This window comes from Cryptomeria japonica, chromosome 5, assembly GCF_030272615.1.
Source record: "Cryptomeria japonica chromosome 5, Sugi_1.0, whole genome shotgun sequence".
NCBI lineage: Eukaryota > Viridiplantae > Streptophyta > Pinopsida > Cupressales > Cupressaceae > Cryptomeria > Cryptomeria japonica.
In genome coordinates, this window is record NC_081409.1 from 146,771,558 (window position 1) to 146,799,077 (window position 27,520).

At 35.0% G+C, this 27,520-nt stretch overlaps 1 long non-coding RNA gene across 6 annotated transcripts in view; it reads right to left on the minus strand.

Moving 5' to 3' along the window:
* Positions 1–19,414, minus strand: part of LOC131067615 (uncharacterized) — a 65,089-nt gene extending 45,675 nt beyond the window's left edge. For 2 of the 6 annotated variants that reach the window (XR_009111851.2, XR_009111848.2), the window contains exons 1-5: positions 19,282–19,414; positions 11,830–17,162; positions 6,408–10,600; positions 6,249–6,305; positions 5,457–6,049 (exon numbers count right to left, since the gene is read on the minus strand). This is a non-coding gene — a long non-coding RNA (uncharacterized LOC131067615). Of the gene's footprint in view, positions 1–5,351; positions 6,050–6,248; positions 6,306–6,407; positions 10,601–11,829; positions 17,166–19,281 lie in introns of those variants that run through there. The other 4 variants (XR_009372556.1, XR_009372557.1, XR_009372555.1 and 1 more) reach the window with 4 other exon arrangements.
* Positions 19,415–27,520: the final 8,106 nt, after the last annotated feature.

Sequence of the window (27,520 nt, forward strand, 5' to 3'; positions counted from 1 at the left end):
TCCTCCTAGCAACACTTTCACTCTTAAGTCCTCATAAAAACCACCATGTGATTCTGCATAGAGTGCCTTTGTTGCTGGTTTTTGAGCTTCTGCAGATCAAGACTATAATAATCCAAGCAAAGAAAGTATGCATGCATCCTCCTAGCAACACTTTCACTCTTAAGTCCTCATAACACAAATCCCAAAAGTTGAAGCCGCATTGACCTTTGCAACTGCAGTTCCAAACTTGCAAAGTGTAATGAACAAAAGCTTTGGTTGTGAAATACAACCTATTGCATTATTTACATTCCTTTAGTCTTAGCAAGATCCAACAACCCTTTTGTTGCCAGCTATTTTCGATTGATGTGCATGTTTTTACCTGGATATGTTCAATAAATTGAGCTATATTTGCCTACATACCATCTGGATCTTCCATCCCTACTATTTCATTGAAGTCTCTGGAAAACAATTATGTTAAAATAAATATACAAGAAAAGAAAATTGAAACCTGTAAAGTTAAATTTGATGTCTTTCAGTATCATTTATCTGAAACTGTATCAATTAATAGTAGTATTTCCTTTAAAGTTTCTTCTGATAGATAAATTAAAAATAGTATGTTCCCAATCACATCTGAGTCTTTACAATCGCATTGTTATGGCTAGTATGTGAATTATTGCAGTAATTTTGTAATTCTCTGTTAAGATGGACATAGACTACTTTTTCATGATTGTTACTGAGCCGCACCTGCTCCCACAAACAACTAATAACACCTTAGTCATAAATATCTTCACCCCAACCTACTCTGCTACCAAACCAATGTGTGATCCTGCATAAATTGCCTTTGATACTGGTTTTTGAGCCTCTACAGACCCAGACCTCAGTATTCCAAGTGGAGAAGGTATGCATCCTCGTAGCAACACTTTCACTCTTAATTCTTTCTAATCACATAGGATCCATAAGGTTAAAGCTGCATTAACATTTGCAATTATAGTTCCAGGCTTGAGAAGTGTAACAAGAAAAGGTATTAAAACCATATAGAAAATATATTCCAGATCACATCATTGCCTCTGAAACTGTATCATATAGCCACTGTGTGAATTATTGCACAAATTTCGTAATGCTCAGGTAAGATATATTGACTACTTTTTCATGCTCGTATTTGAGTTGCAACCACTCCCACAAACAAAAACTAACACCCTCAGTAATAAATATCTTCATCCCAAACTGTTCTGTTACAATATCACCATGTGATCCCGATTAGATTGCCTTTGATGCTGGTTTCTAAGCTTCTGCAGACCCAGACCGTATCAGTCCAAGCAAAGGATGCAATCATCCTCCTAGCAACACTTTCATTCTTAACTCTTTTCTCATCACATAGAATCCTTAAGGTTAAAATTTTAAACCTATATTGACCTTCGCAACTGTAATTCTAGACTTGAGAAGTGTAATGAGAAAACCTACTGCATTTTTTACATCCATTCTAGACTTAGCAAGATCCAAAAGTCCTTCTGTTGCCAGCTCTTTCTCATTTGTTGTGGATGTTTTTACTTGGAAATGCTCAATAAATAGAGCTATAGTTGCCCATATACTATCTGGATCTTCCATCGCTATTAGTCCATTCAAGTCTCTAGAAAATAGTTATTTTATTATAAATATTCAGAAAAGGAAATTCAAATCTGCAAAGTTAAATTTGATGTCTTTGAGTATCCTTTATCTGAAGCCAACCAAATGGCTACATCAACATCTCTCAAACTGCATCATTATTGCCACTGTGAATTATTGCACAAATCTTGTAATGCTCTGGTAAGATGGTCATTGACCACTTTTTCATGCTTGAACCTGAGCTGCAGCTACTCCTACAAACTAGGAATAACAGCCTTAGTCATAGATATATGTATCCCAACCTGCTCTACCACCAAACCACCATCTAAGTAAAATTTAAAAGGTTAAGGTTCCAAATACCCATTTTGCCTGTGCAGGACCACACCGAGTGTCAATTTGCATAAGGGATTGGTGCTTCATATAGACAACTTCTATTTTCAGAACAAAGTTGACAGCTTGTTAAAATGTTTACCAAGAAAGGTACCATAAAATATTGCAGTCGGAAGCTAAGTAGATACAAATACTCTAGACTAATTTCAAGGAAGCCCGGATGAGACAAATCTAGATATGATACAATGCACAAATCTTGTAATGCTCTGGTAAGATGGTCATTGACCACTTTTTCATGCTTGAACCTGAGCTGCAGCTACTCCTACAAACTAGGAATAACAGCCTTAGTCATAGATATATGTATCCCAACCTGCTCTACCACCAAACCACCATCTAAGTAAAATTTAAAAGGTTTAGGTTCCAAATACCCATTTTGCCTGTGCAGGACCACACCGAGTGTCAATTTGCATAAGGGATTGGTGCTTCATATAGACAACTTCTATTTTCAGAACAAAGTTGACAGCTCGTTAAAATGTTTACCAAGAAAGGTACCATAAAATATTGCAGTCGGAAGCTAAGTAGATACAAATACTCTAGACTAATTTCAAGGAAGCCGGGATGAGACAAATCTAGATATGATACAATACACAACTTACTTTTACAAAGGAGTTCTTGGTCATTAAGCTTATTTGCAATTTCTGAGCCCTCGGAGGCATATCCAAGTCCCACACACTATTCTGCTTCCATTCTCAAGAAATATTATCAGTTACAACTTGTGCATTTTTACCAACCAAATAAACCAATGTTCATGAATGACATCACCTGTTAGACCACTGAAATTGTATTTTAATTGTTTGAGATGTACCATCACGGTTAGCATTAGGAACAACTATATAGTATCCATTGACTTTTCCAAGCATCACCTGCTAGACCACTGATTATATTTTAAATTGTTTAAGATGTACTGTCACAGTTAGCATTAGGAAAAACTATATACTATCCATTGATTTTTCCAAGCATCAGAACTTTACATGAATTTTTACTTCCTCCAAAGTACCCTGAAAGTGTAAAATATAGCTGTGAGAATCTAAAAAGCTACATATGCTTTGAGATTATCTTCAACAAAAACAGGTTGGACAAATTCAGATATAATAGAATACAATAGGCAACTTACTTCTCCAAAAGTGTTCTTGGTATTACGAGATATTTGCAATTTCTGACCCTTGGGAGGCATACGAAAGGCCAACACAAAACTCTATTTCCCTTCTGAAGAAAGGCTTTGAGTTGCAACATAAGAATTTTCAAGAACCAAATAAATCAATGTTCAATATCATAAACTGTCATGAGCTGACTGCATTCTAAAAACTTATGGACTTGAGGGCCATTATAAATAAATATAATGGCACATTTATAGCTCATTGAATATAAAAGGTGAGAATCAGATTAAATTGATAAGTGAACAATCTTTTAACCTGTCAATTACACAACTAGCTTTATGCACTGCAGTGAAAGGTACTTCCAAAAATAGAAGTACAGACACAATCCTGTAAGGGGCTACTGGTCTGATTTTTCCTGCATTGGAGTCCCATGAAACATTAGAAAAAAACATCAATCTTAGAGCTCTTGAGATTAAAAATGTAAACACTTTTTTAACGGCAGAGAAAAGCTCCATGAAACAGAGAGCCTGGATAAGGAAAGGGATGGAAGAGAGAAGCAACTGCTCATGTTTATTTAGGAAATATTTGCGAATGTTTGCTTCCATGTATTTGACTTTTCCTGAGAAGTTTGCTACAGATCATCTAGGAGACGGTCCTTAAAAACTAAAACAGGGAGCTGGGATTTTCTTTTTTTCTGGGATCATCTTACTGTTAATTTCTTGTAAATGTTCTCAAGAACAACATCACCAGATCACAAAGTTGTAAATTGTTAAGCAAACAGTCTTTTGACTTGTCAATTATACAACGAGCTTTATGTACTGTAGTGTTGTGAACCATGTAATTTTGAAGAGAAATGATTTTAGGAGTGTGAATGTCTACTTAAAGGTCCTTCCAAAAATAGAAGTACAGACACAATTGCTAGGGGGCTACTGGTCTAATTTTACCCGAATTGGAGTCCCATTAAACATTGGAAACAGGAAAACATCGATATTTTCAGATCTGGAGCTTAAAATGCCACTTTTTTTTATAAAAGAGAGTAACTCCACAAAAGATAATGGGCTGGATAAGGAAAGGGACGGAAGGGGGAAGCAGCTGCTCATGTTTCTTAGGGAATATATTTGCCAATGTTCGCTTCCATGTAGTTGACATTTCCTTAGAAATTTGCTACAGATCATCTTTCTTTTTCCTGAAAACCCTGTGTTAAGGAGCTGGAATTTTCTTTTTCCTGGGATAATCTTACTGTTAATTTCTTATAAAAATTCTCAAGAACACCATTACCAGATAAGAAACTTATGACAGAGCCAATCCATGGGACAATGGCCTTACTATGAAGCCAAATATTGCAGTACAGCAGCTTATATGCTCTTATAAGCTACTTAAGATACCATTTTGACTGTCACAAAAATATCCTCACACACATTAAATTCATGCTTAAACTCAAATTGCAAGCCATAAGAACGAAAAGGTGGATAAAGAAATATCAAGGCAATGTAGCTGGCCCTTTACAACAAGTAAACACATGACAAACCAGCAATTAATATTTCCCTAACTAAAAATTTGTTAAATTTCATGTATAACTAGTTGATTTCTTTACAACACAAATGTCATGAAACGTAGCATTGTACAGATTGAGGATACTCTTGTTGTGGTGGAAAGATCATAGTCCTATTGAAAAATCTCCAAACACAGCATTAGTACCAGTAGAGAAATGTGACCCAATAACAAAAAGATTTAACTGCAAAGTAAAACCAGAAAAACAATAAATCATTCTGACAAACCATCAAATGGAAAAATAGAAAACTCACAAAAACCATCATAAAATGCATATTTAAAGTTATGAAGTCAATGAAGTCATGAACACTAACAGCTGAAACAAAATAAAATTGACACTGCTCAATAGCAATAACTGATAATATTACTAGCATACCTATCTTTAGAGAAATTTATGTAAAGTACAACAAGAGATATCTTTGATTATACCTATATTATATAATAAAAAAAATATTTTAAATTACATCATAAATATATTTCAATTTTACTTAAATGATACTAATAATTATTACCATCATCTTTATTTTTTAGAAGTTATTAAAAACATTTCTACTTACATGTGAAAGTATATCAAACCTAATTTAAATTCAAAGAAATCATTTTACATAAATGGATGGTCAAATATTCAACAGAGATAGTCATAGGAATAAAGCTGCACATTCTATAGTTGCTGGAAAACATATAAACCATTGCAATCTTTATAACTTAATTGCACTGCATTCAACTAAGACAAAAGAAAATTTCTAGCTGAAAATTTTGATCAACTACTCAGGTCATAGGCTTGTAAACTTACATTATTAATTGTTTCATATCCAGCAAAAACATTCAAATGATTACCAGGTTGTATTGCTGATCCATTAAGATGTGGTACAAGAGCCTCTTCCATCTCTTCACACTCCAGTTTAGGCACATTCTCTTCTAGATATTTAAAGCTCTCAACCTCCAACTTGGATATTTTCTGCTCATTTAACATTTTCAAACTAAGCTTGGATCCAAGAGAGAAATGTTGAAACATGGACCAGCTAGGACTCAAACCTAGGACCTTCCATACGCTGCTGGAGTGCTCTACCATTGAGCTACTGGCCCCTCTTGGACCAGTCCATCGTAGCTGGAGTGCTCTACCACTGAGTTACTGGCCCCTCTTGGACCAGTCCATCGTAGCTGGAGTGCTCTACCACTGAGCTACTGGCCCCTCTTGGACCAGTCCATCGTCGGTCCAGGTATGGCTTATTTCCAACACCAACACCACCCTTTAAGCCACACCTCTCGTGTGCTTGGGGCTCCTAGCCTGGACATGGCTCTGATACCATGTTGAGACATGGACCAGCTAGGACTCGAACCTAGGACCTTCCATACGCTGCTGGAGTGCTCTACCACTGATCTACCGGCCTCTTGGACCAGTCCATCGTTGGTCCGGGTGTGGCTTATTTCTAACACCAACAAGAAAAAGGTCAGTTTATCACCCCACTCCTGTATATGATGGTATATTAATTGTGTGCATGACAGTCAAGGATAACAAAGAGAGACCAACGACAGGTTCCAAAATTAATCTACACATGTGAAATTATCAGCATCAAACAAAACTGCAAGTGTGAACAATACTATAGAATCATATACATGGTAAGTCACCTGCGATCGTGTTAGTGACAATCAGCCAGCTTTCTTGGAGGTATATGATATGGATTACTGCAGAATATCATTGCATAAAGAAATGAAAGAAGTTATCCTAAGAGGATGAAACAAATAGCATTTTCAGTAAGTGGTAAAGAAGGATGAAACATAACTTACACAGATCCTTTTGAAATGGGTCTGAAAACCTGAAACATGCCTATGTATATAGCCTTGCTTGTACGGGCTAAAGAGATCCTCAGTCTGAGCATTATGGAAGGTGCTGCATCCCATTATATAAATCCATTTAAGAGCAATGAGCGTGAACCATTTATATTTGAGGCAGGAATCTATCTTGATATGTTGCATTCGGATCTTGCAGGTGAATATTCAACCAATCTTGAACCATTACGTTTTGTTTACACAGCTATTTCAACAGGTGAACAACTGTCAAATTAAATTAGGAAAATAAAATGTACACGGACTGTTTGCTGAAACTATAGACGCCTCTTGGCATAAAGAATCTAGAATCAGGTAAAATACCTAGAAATGGCATCATCTAACATTCTAACATTCAGTGGACATACATTACATGTCAAAGCCTTGTGAATCATATACATGGTGGGTCACCTGCGATTGTGTCAGTGACAATCAGCCAGCTCTCTTAAAGGTATATTACATTGGATTACTGCAGAATATCATTGCATAAAGAAATGAAATAAGTTATCCCAAGAGGATGAAACAAATAGCATTTTCAGTAAGTGGTAAAGGAGGATGAAACATAACTTACAAAGATCCTTTTGAAATGGGTCTGAAAGCCTGAAACGTGTCTAGAGTCTATATATAGGCTTGCTTGTACCAACTAAAGAGATCCTCCATCTGAGCATTATGGAAGGCATTGCATCCAATTATGTATACCCATATAAGAGCAATGAGTGTGAACCAGTTATATTTGGAGCAGGAATCCATCTTAATACATTGCATTCAGATCTTGCAGGTGAATAGTGAAGATACTCTAACAGAGGAGCAATAGCTTATTTTGATACTGTCAAATCTTGCACTTTAATATTGTTAAACAATGCTTCAAGTAGCCTGGCTGCTGATTCTTCACACTGGTGGGAGCTTCAAAGCTACAAAAGGGATTCCACTGCACCGCCATCAGCTAAGCAATTGAAGCATCATCTATCTCTATAATAATTAGTGCACAAAGAGATACTACAACACTCTGCTCACTACTTGATCAGCTACGTCAGAAGAATTGCAAGAGGCACTTTTAAACAGTACTGGGAAGTAAAGAAAAAAAGGCAGCTGATTCTCACAATGCAGGTGATGGTTGTGGATCAACTTGTAAAAGAACCTTTGAGAATTCAATTACCCCACCAGCATTTAGAGTGGCATTTGTTGCACATCACAGAAGCACTTTCAAGTGCCTTTATTGATTTCTGATGTAAGTTTTGAGTTCCAAGTCTTGCAGCTGTACAAGTGGCACTACAGCTTGCAGTGTTGGACACCTCACTTAAAATAGGATGTGAAAGTAGTTCAACTCCAAGGTAACAGACAGAACAGGAAGGCAATTCAAGAAATACAAGTAACAACTAAATGGCTTGACTAGATGAAAGTTGAAGGTTAGCAAGAGATTAGAGCTTTTCTAGGGTATTTCCTTGCAATAGTCTATTTTGGGCCCGTATGCTTAGTTCTGCAATTAAATAACATAGAGAATTTGGTGCATCAAGGAAAAATTTGGGAAAATTATCAATCACCCAAGCTTTGACCTTGTCAATCTTGCACCTTCCCAACATGACAAGAGCACTTATTAAATAACTGCTTTAATCTGAATGCGTGCCAGAGATCAGAACTGCTATATAGGACTCTTAAATACACCTATTGCAGCCTGTTCTACTACAATCCTGAGGACCCAAGGATGGATATTTGGCTAAATAACTGCTTTAATCTGAATGAGAGTACCTATTCAAGAAATACAAGTAACAACTAAATGGCTTGACTAGATGAAAGTTGAAGGTTAGCAAGAGATTAGAGCTTTTCTAGGGTATTTCCTTGCAATAGTCTATTTTGGCCCCGTATGCTTAGTTCTGCAATTAAATAACATAGAGAATTTGGTGCATCAAGGAAAAATTTGGGAAAATTATCAATCACCCATGCTTTGACCATGTCAATCTTGCACAGGGGATGGCACCTTCCCAACTTGACAAGAGCATTTATTAAATAACTGCTTTAATCTGAATGAGAGTACCTCTTGCAGAATCATAGTGCCAGAGATCAAAACTGCTATTTAGGACTCTTAAATACACCTATTGCAGCCTCTTCTACTACAATCATGAGGACCTAAGGATGGATATTTGGCTAAATCATCTAAACCTCCCACTTTGACCATGGCCAATTTGTTAGCACTATTGGATTTTGCAATCTGAGTCAAGAGAACTAGACCAAGTGGAATTGCACCTGATTGATCTGGCATAGTCTTAACCTGCTCAAGCTCAAATAAATAAGTTATAGATTTATACAAGATTGCACACAAAAGAAAATTCTTCAGATAATGCACCCAAGTGTTGATACATTCAATTCCACACAGCCAAGCAGTGATATCAGACCTCCAGCTGCTCCTGAATTTACAACTGCAGGAAGTGTTCTTGCATTGGCATTTCACACAAGGCTAGCCAATGAACAGCAAAATACCTATCAATCACTTTGTTCTCAAGCATCAGTAAATTGGAAAGAGATGTTAGTACACACATGACAGCGCCAGCTCTAATAGCATCTCTATCTTGGAACAGAATAGCTAACACAATTGTGCTAACCCATGTGACTCCACCATCCTCCACCTCCATCAGAAACTAACAAAAATATTATCTTAACACAATATCATAAGTCAGAACAATATTTTCCATTGACAAATCTTCTAGAACATAGAAAATCTACAGCTTAATAGAATGTAAATAAAATTCATTAAACAACAAAAACACTTATGATAAGAATTAAAACTGAAAACAGATGTATAGAATAAGAAATAAAAAATCGAAAAATCAGGAATGCAAAGTGGGTGTAAACTTAACACAGAAGAGAAAAGAAAGAACACTTCAACAACAATACAATAAGGGCAACCTCAATCAAAAATAGTGTCAAAAGCACACACAAAGCATACATGACAGGAACGCAAAACAAGCACAAAGAAACAAGAGATAACAGACTGCAGTAAATCACTAATGAAAGAAAAGAAGTTTTGTAGAAGCAAAAATCATACTTTGTAATGCATTTGAAGAAATGTTTGTCAGCTGTTCAGTTAAGACTCCCATTTCACCTGATTCCATAAAAGCAGCTTTGGTTTCACCATAATAAGAAGAAATTATTGATAGCCACCATCGGGTAACTGCTCCTAAGATAATGGATGCTCAATCATGCATCTCCTTCAAGATGTCCAAACTTGTCTTTCATACACATTTTTGACCTTATGAATACTTAGATCATTTATTTTTGTTGCTTGTTCGAGTATGTGCACAGATAGCAAATAAGTTGAATTAAAAACCTAGATCCCTTTGGTGTAGTAAATGTTCTCTGTTTGTGTGCTTTAGCAGTACAAATAAGAAAAGCAGTGCCTGAAACTTCAATTTCAAAATTATCTAAATGTTCTTGCCACTAAATCCCAAAGAACTACAGTCTGGACTCTAGCAAACCTTGAAAAAACTTCAATTGTGAGGGAAGTCCATGTGGACAAGCATTTTACTAATGGCTCCAAGCTGTAATATGATTCAGCAAGTATTGGCCGTGGAGAAAAAGCTAGAACAGAAAGTTACACCTTGTTTTGCTCTAGCAATTATAGCAACTGCTTCTAAAGCATCTGATGACATTACATCCAGTAAATCTGCAGAAGCTAACATATTCATTATAAAACAAAAATATCACAATGGTGAATAGTCTCAACAAGCATATTATCAAATGGCATGTGAGTCAATAATCACGCAAGTGCACCTACTATAGATTCCCATCCCCCAATTTTATACCATCCTGCTCTTTCATTATGATCAGGCAGGGTTTGAGCAAGTTGCCCTTACATAAACTCGGTTTTGAAGGGCCAAATATTGGACTGATCAAAATAGAATGAGACTTGCATCTACCATAGCTCTCCTTCCACTTATTAGTTTAGATAAAAGTACCTATCATGCAGTGGATTACTTTTTAGTTTAGATAAAAGTACCTATCATGCAGTGGATGCCTCTGCATGTGCAAAGATTAATTTTCAGGACCTACAAGTTTCAGAGGGTGGTGTTGTAAAGCACTAGAATCAATAACCTCAGTACAACTAGTATCACAAATTATTCATTGATGGTTGTAGTGGCCAAAACCTTCCTCTAAAGCACCTGCAACAGCAATAAACAATTAACTTTATTTTATTTAATGGACAAGTTCAGAAAATTCCACCACTCAAAACAAAAAAATTAATGTTGCTTTAAAGATATCAAATGTGCTTGAAGAGTTTTTAAAACTACTAAAAAGTAAAAACCATGATCATAACAAAGAGTGTGTCTAAGAGTTTATGGATTTTCATTGGCAAACATAAATTAATGTGTAGTCAATCAACAGAGAATTTCAGGTTTTCAAACAGAATTTGAAGATTCGAAAGGGATCTAACTATCTTCACAAGACTGTGATTTCACTCCCTTCTACTAACAATTGAGCATTCAAAATAGGACCAAAAAATGCTGAGTGAACTGTAACAAGCTGACTGCATTCTAGAAGCTTAAGGATTTCAGGCCAAAATAAAGAAATATAGTGGCACATTTATAGCTCATTCAAATTAAAAGGTGAAAGATAGTTTAAATTGTTAAGAAAATAATCTTTTGAGTTGTATATTATATAACTAGCTTTAAGCATGGTAGTGTTATGAAACATGTAATATTGAATTGAAATGATTTTCAGACTGCGAATGTCTACTTAAAGGTCATTCCAAAAATAGTACTACACATGGAATCTCATAGGAGCCCACTGGTCTGATTTTGCATGCATTGGAGTCCCATGAAACATTAGAAACATGAAAACAACAATATTCAAATCCTGAGCTTAAAATCCAAAACACCTTTTCCTTTTTGGGGATAGAGTGGCCTCGTTAAAAAAGGCATCAAATTTTGCAGCAACTCCTTACTTCCATATTTGTTAGGGAATATATTTTCCAATGTTTGCTCCAGGAAATTTCCTATACAGGTCATCTAGGATACTGTCCTGAGAAACTGTAACAGGGAGCTGGAATTCTTTTTCCTAGGATCATCCTATTTTAAATTTCTTGTAAATACTCTCACCATCACCAGCTAAGAAAGTTATGGCAGAGCACCACATCCAACATCCATGAGTTCATAGCCTTATTATAAAGCCAAATGTTGCAATACACATCACCAAGTATATTCTTAAAAACTAACAAATTTGACTGCCACAAAAATGTCCTGACACACCCATTAAATCTGTGCTCAAAATTCAAATTGCAAACCATACAGAAAATATGTTCCAGACCACATAAACATCTCTAAAACTGCATCATTATGAACAGTGTGTGAATTATTGCACAAATTTTGTAATGCTCGGGTAAGATAGTCACCTTTTTCATGCGTGTACCTGAGCTGCAGCTGCTCCCACAAACTAAGAATGACACCCTCAGTAATAAATTTCTTCATCCATACCTGCTCTACTACTAAATCATCATGTGATCTTGAATAGATTGCCTTTTCTGCTGGTCTCTGAGCTTCTACAGACCCACACCTTAGCAGTCCAAGCAAAGGATACATGCGTCCTCTCCTAGCAACACTTTCACTCTTAAGTCTTTCTCATTACATAGAATTCATAAGGTTAAACCTGCATGACCTTTGCAACTGTAGTTCTAGACTTGAGAATTGTAATGAGCAAAGCTATTGACTGTGAATGAGAACCTATCACACTTTTTACATCCTTACTAGACTTAACAGATCCAACAGTCCTTTTGTTGCCATCTCTTTTTCAATTGATGTCGATATGTTTACCTGCAAATGCTCAATAAATTGAGTTGTAGTTGCCCATATACAATCTGCATCTTCCATCCCTGGTATTTCATTGAAATCTCTACAAAACAATTATCTTAAAAATAAATATACAGAAAAAAAAAATTGAAACCTGAAGTTAAACTTGATGTCATTGGGTATGATTTATTCCAAACTTACCAAATGGTATCTAGAAATAGCAATATTTCCTATAAAATTTTCCCCTGATAGATAGCTTAGAAAAATATAATCCAAATCACATCATCTCCAAAAATGTATCATTATGGTATGAATCATTGCACAAGTTTTGTAATACTCCAATAAGATGGTCATTGACTACTTCTTCATGCCTATATCTGAGGTGTAGCTGCTCACACAAAAAAGAAATGATACCCTCAGTCATAAATATCTTCATCCCAACCTGCTCTGCAAAAAAACACCATGTGATCCTGCATAGATTGCCTCTGTTGCTGGTTTTGGAGCCTCTGCAGAAGCAGAGCTTAGCAGTCCAAAGAGAGGAGGTATGCATCCCTCCTAGCAACACTTTCACTCAAATCTTTCTCACCACGGAAGACCTAAGGTTAAAGCTGCATTCAACTTTGCATCTCTAGTTCCAAAATTGAGAAGTGTAAAGAAGGTATTGCTTGTGAATGAGAACCTATTGTATTCAACTTCTTCATGCTTGTATCTAAAATATAGCTGCTCAGACAAACTATGAATAACACCCTCAGTCAAATATCTTTCATCCCAACCTGCTCTGCAACAAAAACCACCATGTGATCCTGCATAGATTGCCTTTGTTGCTGGTTTCGGAACCTCTGCAGAGTCAGAGCTTAGCAGTCCAAGGAGAGGAGATATGCATCCTCCTAGCAACCCTTTCATTCTTAAGTCTTTCTCATCACACAGAATCCCCAAGGTTAAAATTGCATTGACCTTCGAAACTCTAGTTCCAAAATTGAAAAGTGTAACAAGCAAAGGTTTTGCTTCTGAATGAGAACCTATTGCATTTTTTACATCCTTTCTAAATTAGCAAGATCCAACATTCCTGTTCCACTCTTTTTCAATTGATGTGTATGTGTTTACCTGGAATTTCGAAATGCTCAATAAATTAAACTATAGTGGCCCATATGCCATCTAGATAGCTTAGAAAAAATATAATCCAAATCACGTCATCTTCAGAACCATATCGTTATGGCCAGTGTATAAATTATCACACAAATTTTAGAGTACTCCAATAAGATTATCATTGAGTATCTGAAATGTAGCTGCTCACACAAACTATGAATAATAAATATAATCCAAATCACATCATCTTCAGAACTGTATCGTTATGGCCAGTGTATAAATTATCGCACAAATTTTAGAGTACTCCAATAAGATGGTCATTGAGTGCTTCTTCATGCATAAGATTATCATTGAGTATCTGAAATGTAGCTGCTCACACAAACTATGAATAATAAATATAATCCAAATCACATCATCTTCAGAACTGTATCGTTATGGCCAGTGTATAAATTATCACACAAATTTTAGAGTACTCCAATAAGATGGTCATTGAGTGCTTCTTCATGCTTGTATCTGAAATGTAGCTGCTCACACAAACTATGAATAATAAATATAATCCAAATGACATCATCTTCAGAACTCTATCGTTACGGCCAGTGTATAAATTATCGCACAACTTTTAGAGTACTCCAATAAGATGGTCATTGAGTACTTCTTCATACTTGTATCTGAAATGTAGCTGCTCACACAAACTATGAATAATACCCTCAGTCAAATATCTTTCATCCCAACCTGCTCTGCAACAAAAACCACCATGTGATCCTACATAGATTGCCTTTGTTGCTGGTTTCTGAGCCTCACAAAAACTATGAATAATAAATATAATCCAAATCACATCATCTTCAGAACTGTATCGTTATGGCCAGTGTATAAATTATTGCACAACTTTTAGAGTACTCCAATAAGATGGTCATTGAGTACTTCATACTTGTATCTGAAATGTAACTGCTCACACAAACTATGAATAACACCCTCAGTCAAATATCTTTCATCCAACCTGCTCTGCAACAAAAACCACCATGTGATCCTGCATAAATTGCCTTTGCTGCTAGTTTCGGAGCCTCTGCAGAGTCAGAACTTAGCAGTCCAAGGAGAGGAGATATGCATCCTCCTAGCAACACTTTCAGTCTTTAAGTCTTTCTCATCACACAGAATCCCCAAGGTTAAAATTGCATTGACCTTCGCAACTCTAGTTCCAAAATTGAGAAGTGTAACAAGCAAAGGTTTTGCTTCTGAATGAGAACCTATTGCATTTTTTACATCCTTGCTAAACTTAGCAAGATCCAATATTCCTCTTGTTCAACTCTTTTTCAATTGATGTGTATTTGTTTACCTGGAATTTGGAAATGCTCAATAAATTAAACTATAGTTGCCAATATGCCATCTAGATAGCTTAGAAAAAATATAATCCAAATCACATCATCTTCAGAACTGTAATGTTATGGCCAGTGTATAAATTATCGCACAAATTTTAGAGTACTCCAATAAGATTATCATTGAGTACTTCATGCTTGTATCTGAAATGTAGTTGCTCACACAAACTATGAATAATAATACCCTCAGTCAAATATCTTCATCCCAACCTGCTCTGCAGCGAAAACCACCATGTGATCCTGCATAGATTGCCTTTGTTGCTAGTTTTTGAGCCTCTGCAGAGCCAGAGCTTGGCAGTCCAAGGAGAGGAAACTTAGCAAGATCCAACATTCCTCTTGTTATCAGCTCTTTTTCAATTGATGTGGATGTGTTTACCTGGAATTTGGAAATGCTCATTAAATTAAACTATAGTTACCCATATGCCATCTAGATAGCTTAGAAAAAATATAATCCAAATCACATCATCTTCAGAACTGTATTGTTATGGCCAGTGTATAAATTATCGCACAAATTTTAGAGTACTCCAACAAGATGGTCATTGAGTACTTCTTCATGCTTGTATCTGAAATGTAGTTGCTCACACAAACTATGAATAATACCCTCATTCAAATATCTTCATCCCAACCTCCTCTGCAACAAAAACCACCATGTGACCCTGCATAGAGGCAGAGGCTTACCTAGAATTTGGAAATGCTCATTAAATTAAACTATAGTTACCCATATGCCATCTAGATAGCTTAGAAAAAATATAATCCAAATCACATCATCTTCAGAACTGTATCGTTATGGCCAGTGTATAAATTATCGCACAAATTTTAGAGTACTCCAACAAGATGGTCATTGAGTACTTCTTCATGCTTGTATCTGAAATGTAGTTGCTCACACAAACTATAAATAATACCCTCATTCAAATATCTTCATCCCAACGCAACAAAAACCACCATGTGATCCTGCATAGAGGCAGAAGCTTAGCAGTCCAAGGAGAGGAGATATGCATCCTCCTAGCAACGCTTTCACTCTTTAAGTCTTTTTCATCACACAGAATCCCCAAGGTTAAAAAATTAAATTGCATTGACCTTCACAACTCTAGTTCCAAAATTGATTAGTGTAACAAGCAAAGGCATTGCTTCTGAATGAGAACCAATTGCATTTTTTACATCCTTTCTAAACTTAGCAAGATCCAGCATTCCTCTTGTTATCAGCTCTTTTTCGCTTGATGTGGATGTGTTTACCTGGGATTTGGAAATGCTCAATAAATTAAACTATAGTTGCCCATATGCTGTCTAGAATCTAGATCTTTCATCCCTGCTATTCCATTCGAGTCTTTGGAAAACAACTATCTTAAAATTAATATACAGAATAAAGAAAATTGAAACCTACAAAGTTAAATCTGATGTCTATGGGTATCATTTATCTCAAACTGATGAAACGATATCCAATGATAGCAGTATTTCCTATAAAAAAAATTACCCGATAGATGTATTATAAAAAATATGTTCCAAAACATATCATTGTCTATGGAACTACATCATTGTGACCAGTGTGTGAATTATTGCATAAATTTTGTAATGCTCCACTAATATAATCATTGATTACTTTTTTAAGCTTGAATATGAGCTACAGTTGCTCCTACAAACTAAAAATAACACCCTCAATCATATATATCTTCATCCCAACCTGATTTATTACCAAACCACCATGTGATCCTACATAGTTGCTGGTTCATCTGATCTTCTACAGACTAAGACCTTAGCATTTGAAGCAGAGGATATATGCATCATCCGAGCAACACTTTTTGTCTTAACTCCTCACCACAGAGAATCCCTAAATGTTAAACATATATTGACCTTTACAACTGTAGTTTTGGACTTCAGAAGTGTAACGAGAAAAGCTATTTGATCATGGATGACAAACTATTGCATTTCTTACACCCTTTTTAGACTTAGCAAGAGCCAAAGGCCTTTTGTTGCCAGCGCCTTTTCATGTGATCTGGATACGTTCACCTGGAAATGCTCAATAAATTGAGATATAGTTGTCCATATACCATTTGGATCTTCCATCCCTGCTATTCCATTCAAGTCTCCACAAAACAATTATCTTAAAATAAATATAAAAAAAAAGAATTGAAACACACAAAGTTAAATTTAAAGTTAAATGGAATGGAAGCACAAGGATATCGAAAAGCCAATGTATATAGCAGATACAAATTAATATAACTTTCACAAGTTCACTGCAGCCATGGTTTAATGAGAAAACAAGTGTCCTAAAATCAACTTATCAGCACTTCCATTGGCATGAGCACAATAATGATGCTGCAAAATATAAAGAATGTAACTCAGGTTTCATGAGATCTTATAACAAAGAATTCTGAGATGCCTTGTCCTAGCCAGTAGTGGTGAATGTGATACTTGTGCTTCAAAATCTGGAGATATTAGATCCTTCATTGATGAATGAAATCATTCCTGTTTCCCATACATATCTGCTGAAAGTGCATATATAAAGAATTTAAGCAATAAGAAAAACTTAAAAAGAATACCAGTTCTCATCTATATACTGTAAAGCTTACCTGGAACTGAAAATGAATAAGTGAAACATGTAATAAATATAAGATAAATACAGATTAGAATTCATAATATTAAGGGGATGACCCAACAACACAGCAGTTAGCTGCAAGCCTCCTACATGGGATGTCTTGGGTTTGAGTCTACTCGAGGCCCATGTGTGTCCCATTCTTGGGCGTGGAAGACAGGATGACACAAGGAGATATAAGGGTGTTATTGTGGAACAAACGTGAGGATGAGGCCCCTCAAAAATGTGGTCTAACTGGTTCATAGCTCCAGTCAAAAGAGAATACCGCTTCGGCTGTGATTGATAAAAAAAAAGAATTCATAATATTAAGGTCCAAAAAATTCTCTGCAACAATAGAATGAGTTCACTAACAAACACATCAAAGGATTGTAAATGTTCTTATAGAGATAATACAAGATATTCTTAGATATTTACAATAAGAATGTGCAGGATTGGCAAACCTAGCTTTCATTGATAAAACTTAGCTTCTTATTAGATTTTTCTAAAATGAAAGAAAAAAATTAATTATACTAACACCCAAAAATGATCAGAGAAGGTTAGTGGACTATGAAATACATTTAGTTGCAATAAACAAGTATATTAGAGTGAGAAAACCGTAATTATGAACATGAAATTCAAAGCACTGAAAATGAGAAATAGTTTACTTGATGTACAAAAGGGTGTATGCTAAGGTAGCAGTCCCATGGGAGGTGCTTGTGCTTCTATTTTTACTTTGAAGGCAGTCCCATGGAATTAAAAAAAATGCGGCTACAAGTTTTAAAATGAATCTTTTCCTTTAGAATAGAGGTTCACATTTATTGCTATAAATTTTTAGAGGGTAGCAATAGGAAGGGGGCAAAAAGTTTCTTCCACCAACTTAGGGACTTTCATGTTTATGTAGCAGTTTGCATGTCATTTTTTTGTTCTCCTAGTATTATTTAGTCACTATGATTTCTTATCGAAGAATCATTTTTACAGGGAGAATTTAAAAATCAATAGGATCCCTTGCTTTAAAATGGGCTCCTAATTTGTCTTAGCAACTGTCTCTTAAAAAATTAAGCAACCCCCCTCCATGCAACCATAGCCTAAACATCAAGTTCTTTAGGCCCCACTGTAGACACATATTTGATTGCAAAATTTAGCTTTGTTATTGTACCTTGTGTTCCATTGGAAATTTTAGATCTGTCATTTTATATCTCACATTGTTTTATTATTTAGATGCCCACTATTACAGCCCTCCCCAGTCTCCCCTAACCATCTTCTTGTTATAACTCTATGAGGCCAGCAACAGACAAATCAAAAGCATAAATGGCAACTCATTTTATAGTTGAGCATTTCTAATAAACAGCCTCTACAATCATACTCAAAAACAACATGAAACTGAATCTTATAAACGATCTCTCTGAAAATGTTTACCTGAAAGGCAAGCTTCACTGAAACCTTACTATTGAAAGAGCATGCAGATTTATTGCTCATGAGCAATCCTCCTAGGCTGGATATACCATATTCTTGAAAGACACATAATGCAAGCACAGTGCATTTAAATATAGATCTAATCTGTACCCACTGGGGCTACTTATCATGTTAATGATATTAGACGTCCACAATCCATAATATCGACTGGTTGATGTTTCTGGATTCGATTGTCACAGCAACAGACACTATTTATCATGGTTTGCACCTACGATGACAAACTTTGCTAAAACCTCCACGCCTTACTTTTTATACCTTTCTTGTTTCCTACTGTTTATTATTTAGACACCCATATTAGGAGTATTTCCCATATAGCCCTTAAACAGTTTACATGTATACGGAAAAACAAAACAATTTCCTGTACTTCCCTGTTCTTTTGTTCTTTGTCATTATGGTTCACTACAAAATTCTTAATATGATTTCATCCGTGTTATTTTATTATTAGATTCTCAAATTGGAACCACCATCCTAAACACTCTGCTCTTCTAAAATAGCGTTAACAGCATGCATGGAAAATCCAAATACTGAGAATCTTGAAGGAGAAAAAAGAAAAATACCTTTGAATTTGCCCACAGAGATGATGCTGGAACAAAATATAAGGAAAAGTAGCAGAAGCAGGTAATAATTATGATTACCGATCACCTCCTATAAAACAATTGGGAAACAGTGCATGCAAACGGCTATATTTAGCTTCCGATCTTTATGGCTTTTTACAACGATTATAATTAACTGAAACTACTATAAATCGCTTGCTTTAGGACACGTGTGAATTGCGCGGCAAATATTTAGGTCATTATTTTTCCCTTTTCGGGGAGTCATCACGACGAGCTGACAAATTTAAATTCCTTTTGGACACTAGCTGTATTTTTAAATAGAAACTCTTGCTATTTCAAAAAAAAAAAAAAAATCTAAATCTTTCTTTAGATTTCTTTTAAACTTCTACTTTCAACTTTTGAACTTTCTTTATTAATTATGTATAGCTTTTTATGAAATTATAAATGTTTTTAATTTTATATAATTAATATTATGTTGATTTATTATTATTTTTATTAATATTCATTTTATTATCATCATTTATATTTGTAGACACTTAAAAATGTCTTACTTGATCATTGCTAATTATTAGTCTTATTAATTGAATAATTCTTGAATTGTTTTATGTATAGCTTTTTATGAAATTATAAATGTTTTTAATTTTATATAATTAATATTATGTTGATTTATTATTATTTTTATTAATATTCATTTTATCATCATCATTTATATTTGTAGACACTTAAAAATGTCTTACTTGATCATTGCTAATTATTCGTCTTATTAATTGAATAATTCTTCAATTGTTTAATTAAGCTAATTAATTCTTCTCAACTAACCTAATCATCATTATTCATTTTTATATAGCTTGATTAGTTAAGGATCTGTGATCGTCCTTATTTCCTAATTAGCTTAATTTTATGATTTCAAGCTTGGAAACAATATTCATTACAATTATTTATCATTTTTTAATTTATTATTAAAATTAGAATATTTATATTTAAAAAATTATGTCAAAAAATTGATATCATTATTATTTTATTTGTTCATTATTCTATTTAAAAAGTATTATTTTATTATAGTTTAATTAAAAATTAAAAAGTTGCAATTATTAAAATCAAATCACAAGAATATGAAAATTAGAAACATGCCTATATTTTTGCTATATATGATGGAAATAAAAAACAAATCAAATCCAATACCAAATTAAATCTTTGACTATCAAAAAAAAAAAAAAACTTCTCATGTTAGAAAATTGGAAATTAATATTCAAACTTGTAATTATTAAAAAAATAGAAATTTGCAACCATTTAAATTCATTTAGTTATTTTTTAATAATAGAAAGTTGCCACTTTAAATTCATTCATTAATTTTAATTTGAAAAAAAAATATAAAAATGTAAAAAATTGCAACTAGGCAACTATTAAAAGCGTTCACTTTTTATTTTAAAGAAGTGACTATTTAATTAATTACTTTCTAATTTGTTTTTTTTACATGGATGAATGTGTTAACCATTGTAGGTTAGCCTATCAATGCAAATAAATATATTTTATTATTTAAGTTAAGTTAATTACCCTCTTTTATTAAATTAAACAAGTGATCATACTTGTCTTTATAGTATTGTAATAGTAACATCTATTGTCTAATTGATAAATGAATTAGTTGATAACAATTTATATATTGAATTTTGTATAAGAATAGTATTTTATGAATCAAAAGCTTTGGTTACAATTTGATTTCCATCTAGCACAAGGACATCCCCATAGACCAAAGATAAAAAAAAAAACCCAAAGCCAACTTCAAAATTGGCAGCCACCAAAATCGTTTACTCCCCACACCCCTAGAATGCTTTGCAAATACAAATCAGGGAGGAGTCGCATTCTTCCCCAAATTGTTCCCTACGGAGTAAGAAAAAACTTGACATATCAAAGCCACTAACCCCTCCAAGAAGTTGTTTTATTTCCAACTATATCACAAAGAGAATCTTATAGTTTATTAGTTATAACCTTTTTGTCCAATGGTAATCCAAGATAAATGTAAGGCAAATGCCCCTTTTAAAACCAAACAACCTTAAGATTTCTTGATCTTTCATTACTGAAGTAATAATTTACAAGATTTGTTATTTATCCACTTCAACTTCTCGATCGAGGCTTTTGAATAGAGATTGAGGATTCTCTTGATTCCCCTTGCTTCTTGGAGCTTAGTTTACTTGAATAGTAATGTATCATCAACAAATTAGTGATAAGTGATGGGAGAAAGATTGCTAGTTTATCCACTCTAACTTCTTGACCCGAGGCTTTTGAATAGAGATTAAGGATTTCCTTGTTTTCCCTTGCTTCTTGGAGCTTAGTTTACCCAAATAGTATTGTATCATTGGCGAATTAGTGATTAGTGATGGGAGAAAGAATGCCAGTTACTTCACTCTAAACTTAATACTCTAACTCTAACTCTAAGTCATGGTGCCTCAAATGAGCTCACGAGGCATCTATTCATAGCATTTGGAGCCCAAGGGGTAGAAGAAAATTACCAGTAGATGTGAGTGGTAGCTTTGGAATAACGGTAGCTATAAGTGGCAGATAGTTGTATCGATAGATATGAGTAGTAGATGAAGAAAAGTAGATGGAAAAATAGATGAAATTTTTGGAAGATAGTGAAAGTGAAGTGGTAGGTGATGCTACAAACTTTGGAATATTGTCATAGTGGAGTACGTACTTTGGGATTTGTAAGCTCTTATAGGCCCATTTTATTTATTCAATAATTTTTAATATTTTCATAAAATCTTATAACTTACTAATTTATTTATTATCACTTTTAATATACCTCGAAGTGAAAATGACCCACTTAACACCCGTAAGTGGCTACATGGATCTTTGTTTTTAAAGGTGTGCATCTTGTTGTTAGGGCTTAACATGGATGATATCATAGCTTTTTTTTTATAGGGTTGCATCTTGTTGTTAGATCTTAATGTGGTTGACATCACAACACTGACAAATCCATATGCTAGTTATGCAAAGCACAAGATTTTAAAGCTAGAAACATATTAATCTAGATTGCAAGGAGGAATATCACACCAAATGGTCGATAGTACCAATCATTGCTTTATTACAGTCCTAATTATATATGAACTATTTATTTATAAGATCAAGATATTTTGTTAACCGGTATCCCAATCAAGGATACAAATCTTCCAATATCATGTATAAGCAAGACACCATTGATATATTATCTAGATTATTAAACTCCATGATATATCTACAATGATAAATATGCTTTAATTTCTTGGTAGCTAATTGTCCATTAGGTAAATATCATTGTCCCATAATCCTAGTGTTTGGATGTTCAATATACCATTCTATTTGACTACTAGTGAAATGTACGCATAGATTGAGAATGTGCAACAAAGTATTTTTGTCAATGTCATCCTCGAAAGGTGTTAGCTAAGATAATAATATCTTGCAAGAAGGACTATAAATATTTAAAAGGTTTGGCAAACTATGAAGACCATAAAGAAAATTCCTAGTAATTGTTGGAATCAATGAACAATGAGGGGGGGGGGGGGGTGAATCAGTGTTCTTAATATTTCAAATTTGTTTGTTAATCTAATTCTTTAACCACTGGATGCATAAGAAGGAAAGTAAAGTGAAGCAACACAAAACAAATAACCATGCAACCATAACACCAATATTTTTACGTGGAAACCCAAAAGGGAAAAACCATGGTGGGATTTGAACCCAAAATATTATTCCACTATAGCCAGTAGCAAAACAATATTACAAAAAGGGGAATTCCCTTACATTCAGGCACATTGCGTAGAGCACACTACTCAATTACAAAAATAGGGCTACAACCCCGGAGGAAGGCTCACTACCTTACAAATGATTACAAAAGGATTACACTGAATGATGAACTGGAAAATAACATCTAACTATGCCACAAATTAGTTTCGGTTAGGCTCAAGATGATCCACTGTGACTGATGTAATGATCTTCTCTGTTATGTTCTGCAATTGCTCACAGGACCATCAAAAATCAGGATGTGCACGTGAAACTACGCTCAATCACTCCTAAAACCATTACATACATCATTACCACACACAAAGATACTAACCAAGCTGACCTTATATATCCGCACCAACAAAAATGATCTTCCACAAGTCGGCTTCACCAAATATTAAAAATGAAATGTGTAGCTACAAGTCGGCTTAGATCTTTTACCGAACCATATTCTGGACCCAAAATACATGATCAAATGCTTCCTATATAGGTCTCATCAACCATCTCGAACACATAACCAATCACTGGAATCAACTATAAGAATTTGGTCACACGTTATACCACTAAACATGATGAATACTCTATTTTGTTGCTTTACCGAATACCGGACCTTCAATCAAGCATAGGAATCAACACCAAAGGGTGGATTGTCGTGATAATCTACTTCATATACCCAACCAACTAATCATTGATCATTGAAACTAAAACCTGCTTCACCGAAAATGAGAATGATCACAAAACTGTATACTAAACTGTACCGATAGTCTTAATCCAAAAATACTTTGTCCAAGACATCTGGTTAGCCAAAAATCCATACCGGATCAAATTAGTAGGATGAGTTGCCATCAATGACAACTCCTAAGAATCTATAAGCATGATCAGGTAACACCAATCTTCATCAGAGCATCACTGGAACATCAAATGCCAACAGAAATATCTTGACAAACTAAGAAAAAGCTTGAGAAAATATCTCTATGTCACCATAAATGAGAGAATTCAATGAAAATGTGTGAAATTGAGACAAGATGAGTAACACCAACTTGTCAGATTGCACCTACAAGACAAGGTGGAGTCTAGATGGATTCAAAACACCACTTCATCCAAAACTCCCTAAACCATTACAAAAACACTCAAGGGAGTCCAATACATCTACAAAACCATAAGCAGACCTCAAGGGCACCTACCAGAGAGTCTCAAGCAGTCTCGAATTGGCTCCAAGGGGCTCAACCCTACTAACTCTTCGCCAATATCTCATGACCACAAAAGGAGATGACTAAATCAATCTTCAAAACTATAAGAAATACATCTATGTTCATTTTAAGCACCAATGAGAGTGTTCTTATGATAACCATATAATATACCATGAAATGAAAAGCATACAAGATCATTCTTGATGGTTGGTTCCAACACTAGTCCACATAAAGATACACCAACTCATTATCTTAACTTAATAATTACTTTCAACTCCTCTTCAAGTGATTGGAAATACATCTACGTTAATTTAAAACACTAATGAAAGTGTTCGTATGATAACCATATAATATACCATGAAATGAAAACCATACAAGATCATGTTTGGTGGTCGATTCCAACACTGGTCCACATAAAGATACACTAGCTCATTATATTAAGTTACCAATTGCATCCAACTCCTCTTCAAGTGATCATAAATACACATCTCATCAATAAATACAATGCTTATCTCAAATGGAATAGATTAAAACCTCGCAAGAGATGAAGAAAGAAGAAGTCAAGTGTTGAGGAAGAAGGAAGAGCTCTTCAAGTCGTTCATGATCCCTGACCTCCAATCCCCAATAGTGGTTGGCAACACACCTGACCATGTGGAACCTTTAGGTCCACCCCACCATGCTTGTAGAGATAGTCGCATGGCCCAGACAGTCATATGCACATGCAAGGAGAGTAAGAGGCTCACACAAGAGAAAACACGGAGCAACACTCAACATGAAGCACATCGACAATGAAGAACATAATGCCACATCAAGGTAAAAGATGGTAAAGCCATAATCTTGAGAAATAAATCTCATGGACCAATACAATTATTCTCAATAAGGAGCAGCATCGAGCATCAAGAATGAGTCAATGCATCAACCAATCGCCAAGATAAAATAAGTCTCACTGGCCAACATATAATAACTCCACTTGAATCCCTAAAAGAGCATAATAAACATGGAAGGCATATCATCTTTCAGGTGCTACTCGTATAAGGGATAGGTACACAGAGATCAAGAGAAAGGAGTGTTATCGCGTAGCTCAAAGAGATGGCTCATGCAGAACCAAGCATTTGTTGGAAATTGACACTCATTGGATTCATATGTTGTCATTGATGGCAACGAGATTCTATTGAAGGCTTATATCAAAAAATATCGATATTTGGAGGCATGCACCGGCAGATACCGACATTGGAATATTTAGGGTCATCACCGGCACTGGCATCCAGCACTTCAGAGAAGCCAAGATCGGTCTAGGATCCTAAAGGCTTTATTTGTAAAATCATTTTGTAAGTATTGTATAGGGCCGACATTAAATATCTTTTGTATTGTGAGCCGACATAAGGCATATTGTTTGTAAAGGGTATATAAGTCAGTCTGTTAGGTCATTTTGATACATGACAAGGTAGAAGAATTGTGTAATGTGAAGGATATGTATGTAGGTCATTTCTATGCAAATGTTATATCATGCAATGATTAGTAGATGATTTGTAAAGCATTCTTGGAGGGGAGGAGATACCGGTAGAAGGGTTTAGGTTTTATGAACCGGTACAGAGCAGAGCTATAACCGAAACTCTTTTTGGCATTGTAGATGCTTTTTGTGAGTTCACCATTACTGTTTTATCTCAGTAGAAGCTTGTAGTCAGTGAGACTCTTTTGTGTTGAGCAGTGTGCTCTAGGCAGTGCGCCTTCTTGCATGTGCAGGCCCCCATGCTATGTAATATCTTTCATATGGCCAGTGAATTGATATTGTGGGTCACAAATCCCACCGTGGTTTTTCCTCTTTGAGGTTTTCCACATATAAATTCAGTGTGTTATGGTGTTCATTCATGTGGCTGGTTTATTTACTTCATGTTATATGTTTCTTATTTACCATTTTATATTTGTATGTTATAAAAGGTTAAAATCTTGTGTTATCAACAGAACACTGATTCACCCCCCCACCCTCTCAATGTTCTTGGATTCATTGTATTCCAACAATTGGTATCAGAGCTTGGTACCTCAGAGGAAGTTTAACAACTTGAGGAAGATCCTGAAACCAGAATCATTGAACATGGCTATGGAAAAGCAACTTGAGATGGCACTTGAGGATTATGATGTTGAAAGGATGAAGAACCTAAAACTGCAAGATGAATTGAATTCTGCTAATGAATTCATTATTGTTCTGCAAGAAAGGTTATCATCTGCTCAAGCTAAGAGAAAGGAACTTTTGCAAAACCAGGATGATGAAGATAAAAATACACTTAACGAACAATGTTATAAATTAAGTCAAGCAAACATGCTCACGAAGAATGAAATGCAAGACTTAACTATGAGGATGTTAAAATATACTAAGGACAGAAAGAAGAAGGAAGAAAATCTTGCTATATCTATGAAGAACAAATTTGAAGAATGTGGCAGATTGACTCATGAGAATAATCTGTTGAGAACTGATTTGGTACAATCCCGGAATAATGAACAAGAGCTAGAGAGACAAATAATGACTCTGAGAGATGATCTAACTACTGCAAGTGAGTATAAAGAAAAATTTAGGGTTAGTGCTGCACAGTTGGATGATTTATTGAAAAGACAAAGGCGGAGTGAAGATTCTAGAGAACTTGGATTTGTACAAGGCGAAAGCTCTGGTACTACAAATGAAGATTAGACAACCGGTATGCAAAACTCATTAGACCAGAGGAAATTGGTAAGGGAATCTAATGCTTACAAAATCAATGGTAGATGTTTTGTTTGTATTAAATTTGGGCATATGGCTAGACAATGTAGAAATAGAGCAAATCAAAACTACAATTCAGTTCCCGGTCAATGCACAAATTACAAGAAATATGGTCATAAGTCAAAAGATTGCAGAATGAATGTTAAATTTCATGCATGTGGAAAGTTTGGACATTTGGCTAATCAATGTAGGTTAAGGAATGACACCGGATATGTCAAAGAAATTCAAAAGAACAATGTTACATGTTATGCATGCAACAAAATAGGTCATATTGCTAAGTACTGCAAAAGAAAGACTACACCGACTAGCATTGATAAAGAAAATGAGAAAGGAAATAAGAAGGTAGATGAAATACAACAAGATCACACCAAGAGATGGGTTAGAAAATCTGAAGAACCAAGTGGAGATGTAACTACACTGGTAACTGCACCTGTAACTCCACCGGTAGAATAGAGCATTCCTGCATCGACAAGAAATTCAATTGGTAACTAAGGCATATGCCTTAGTGGTTGGGAAATTCATTGCAAATCTTGCATATTCTCTGGCA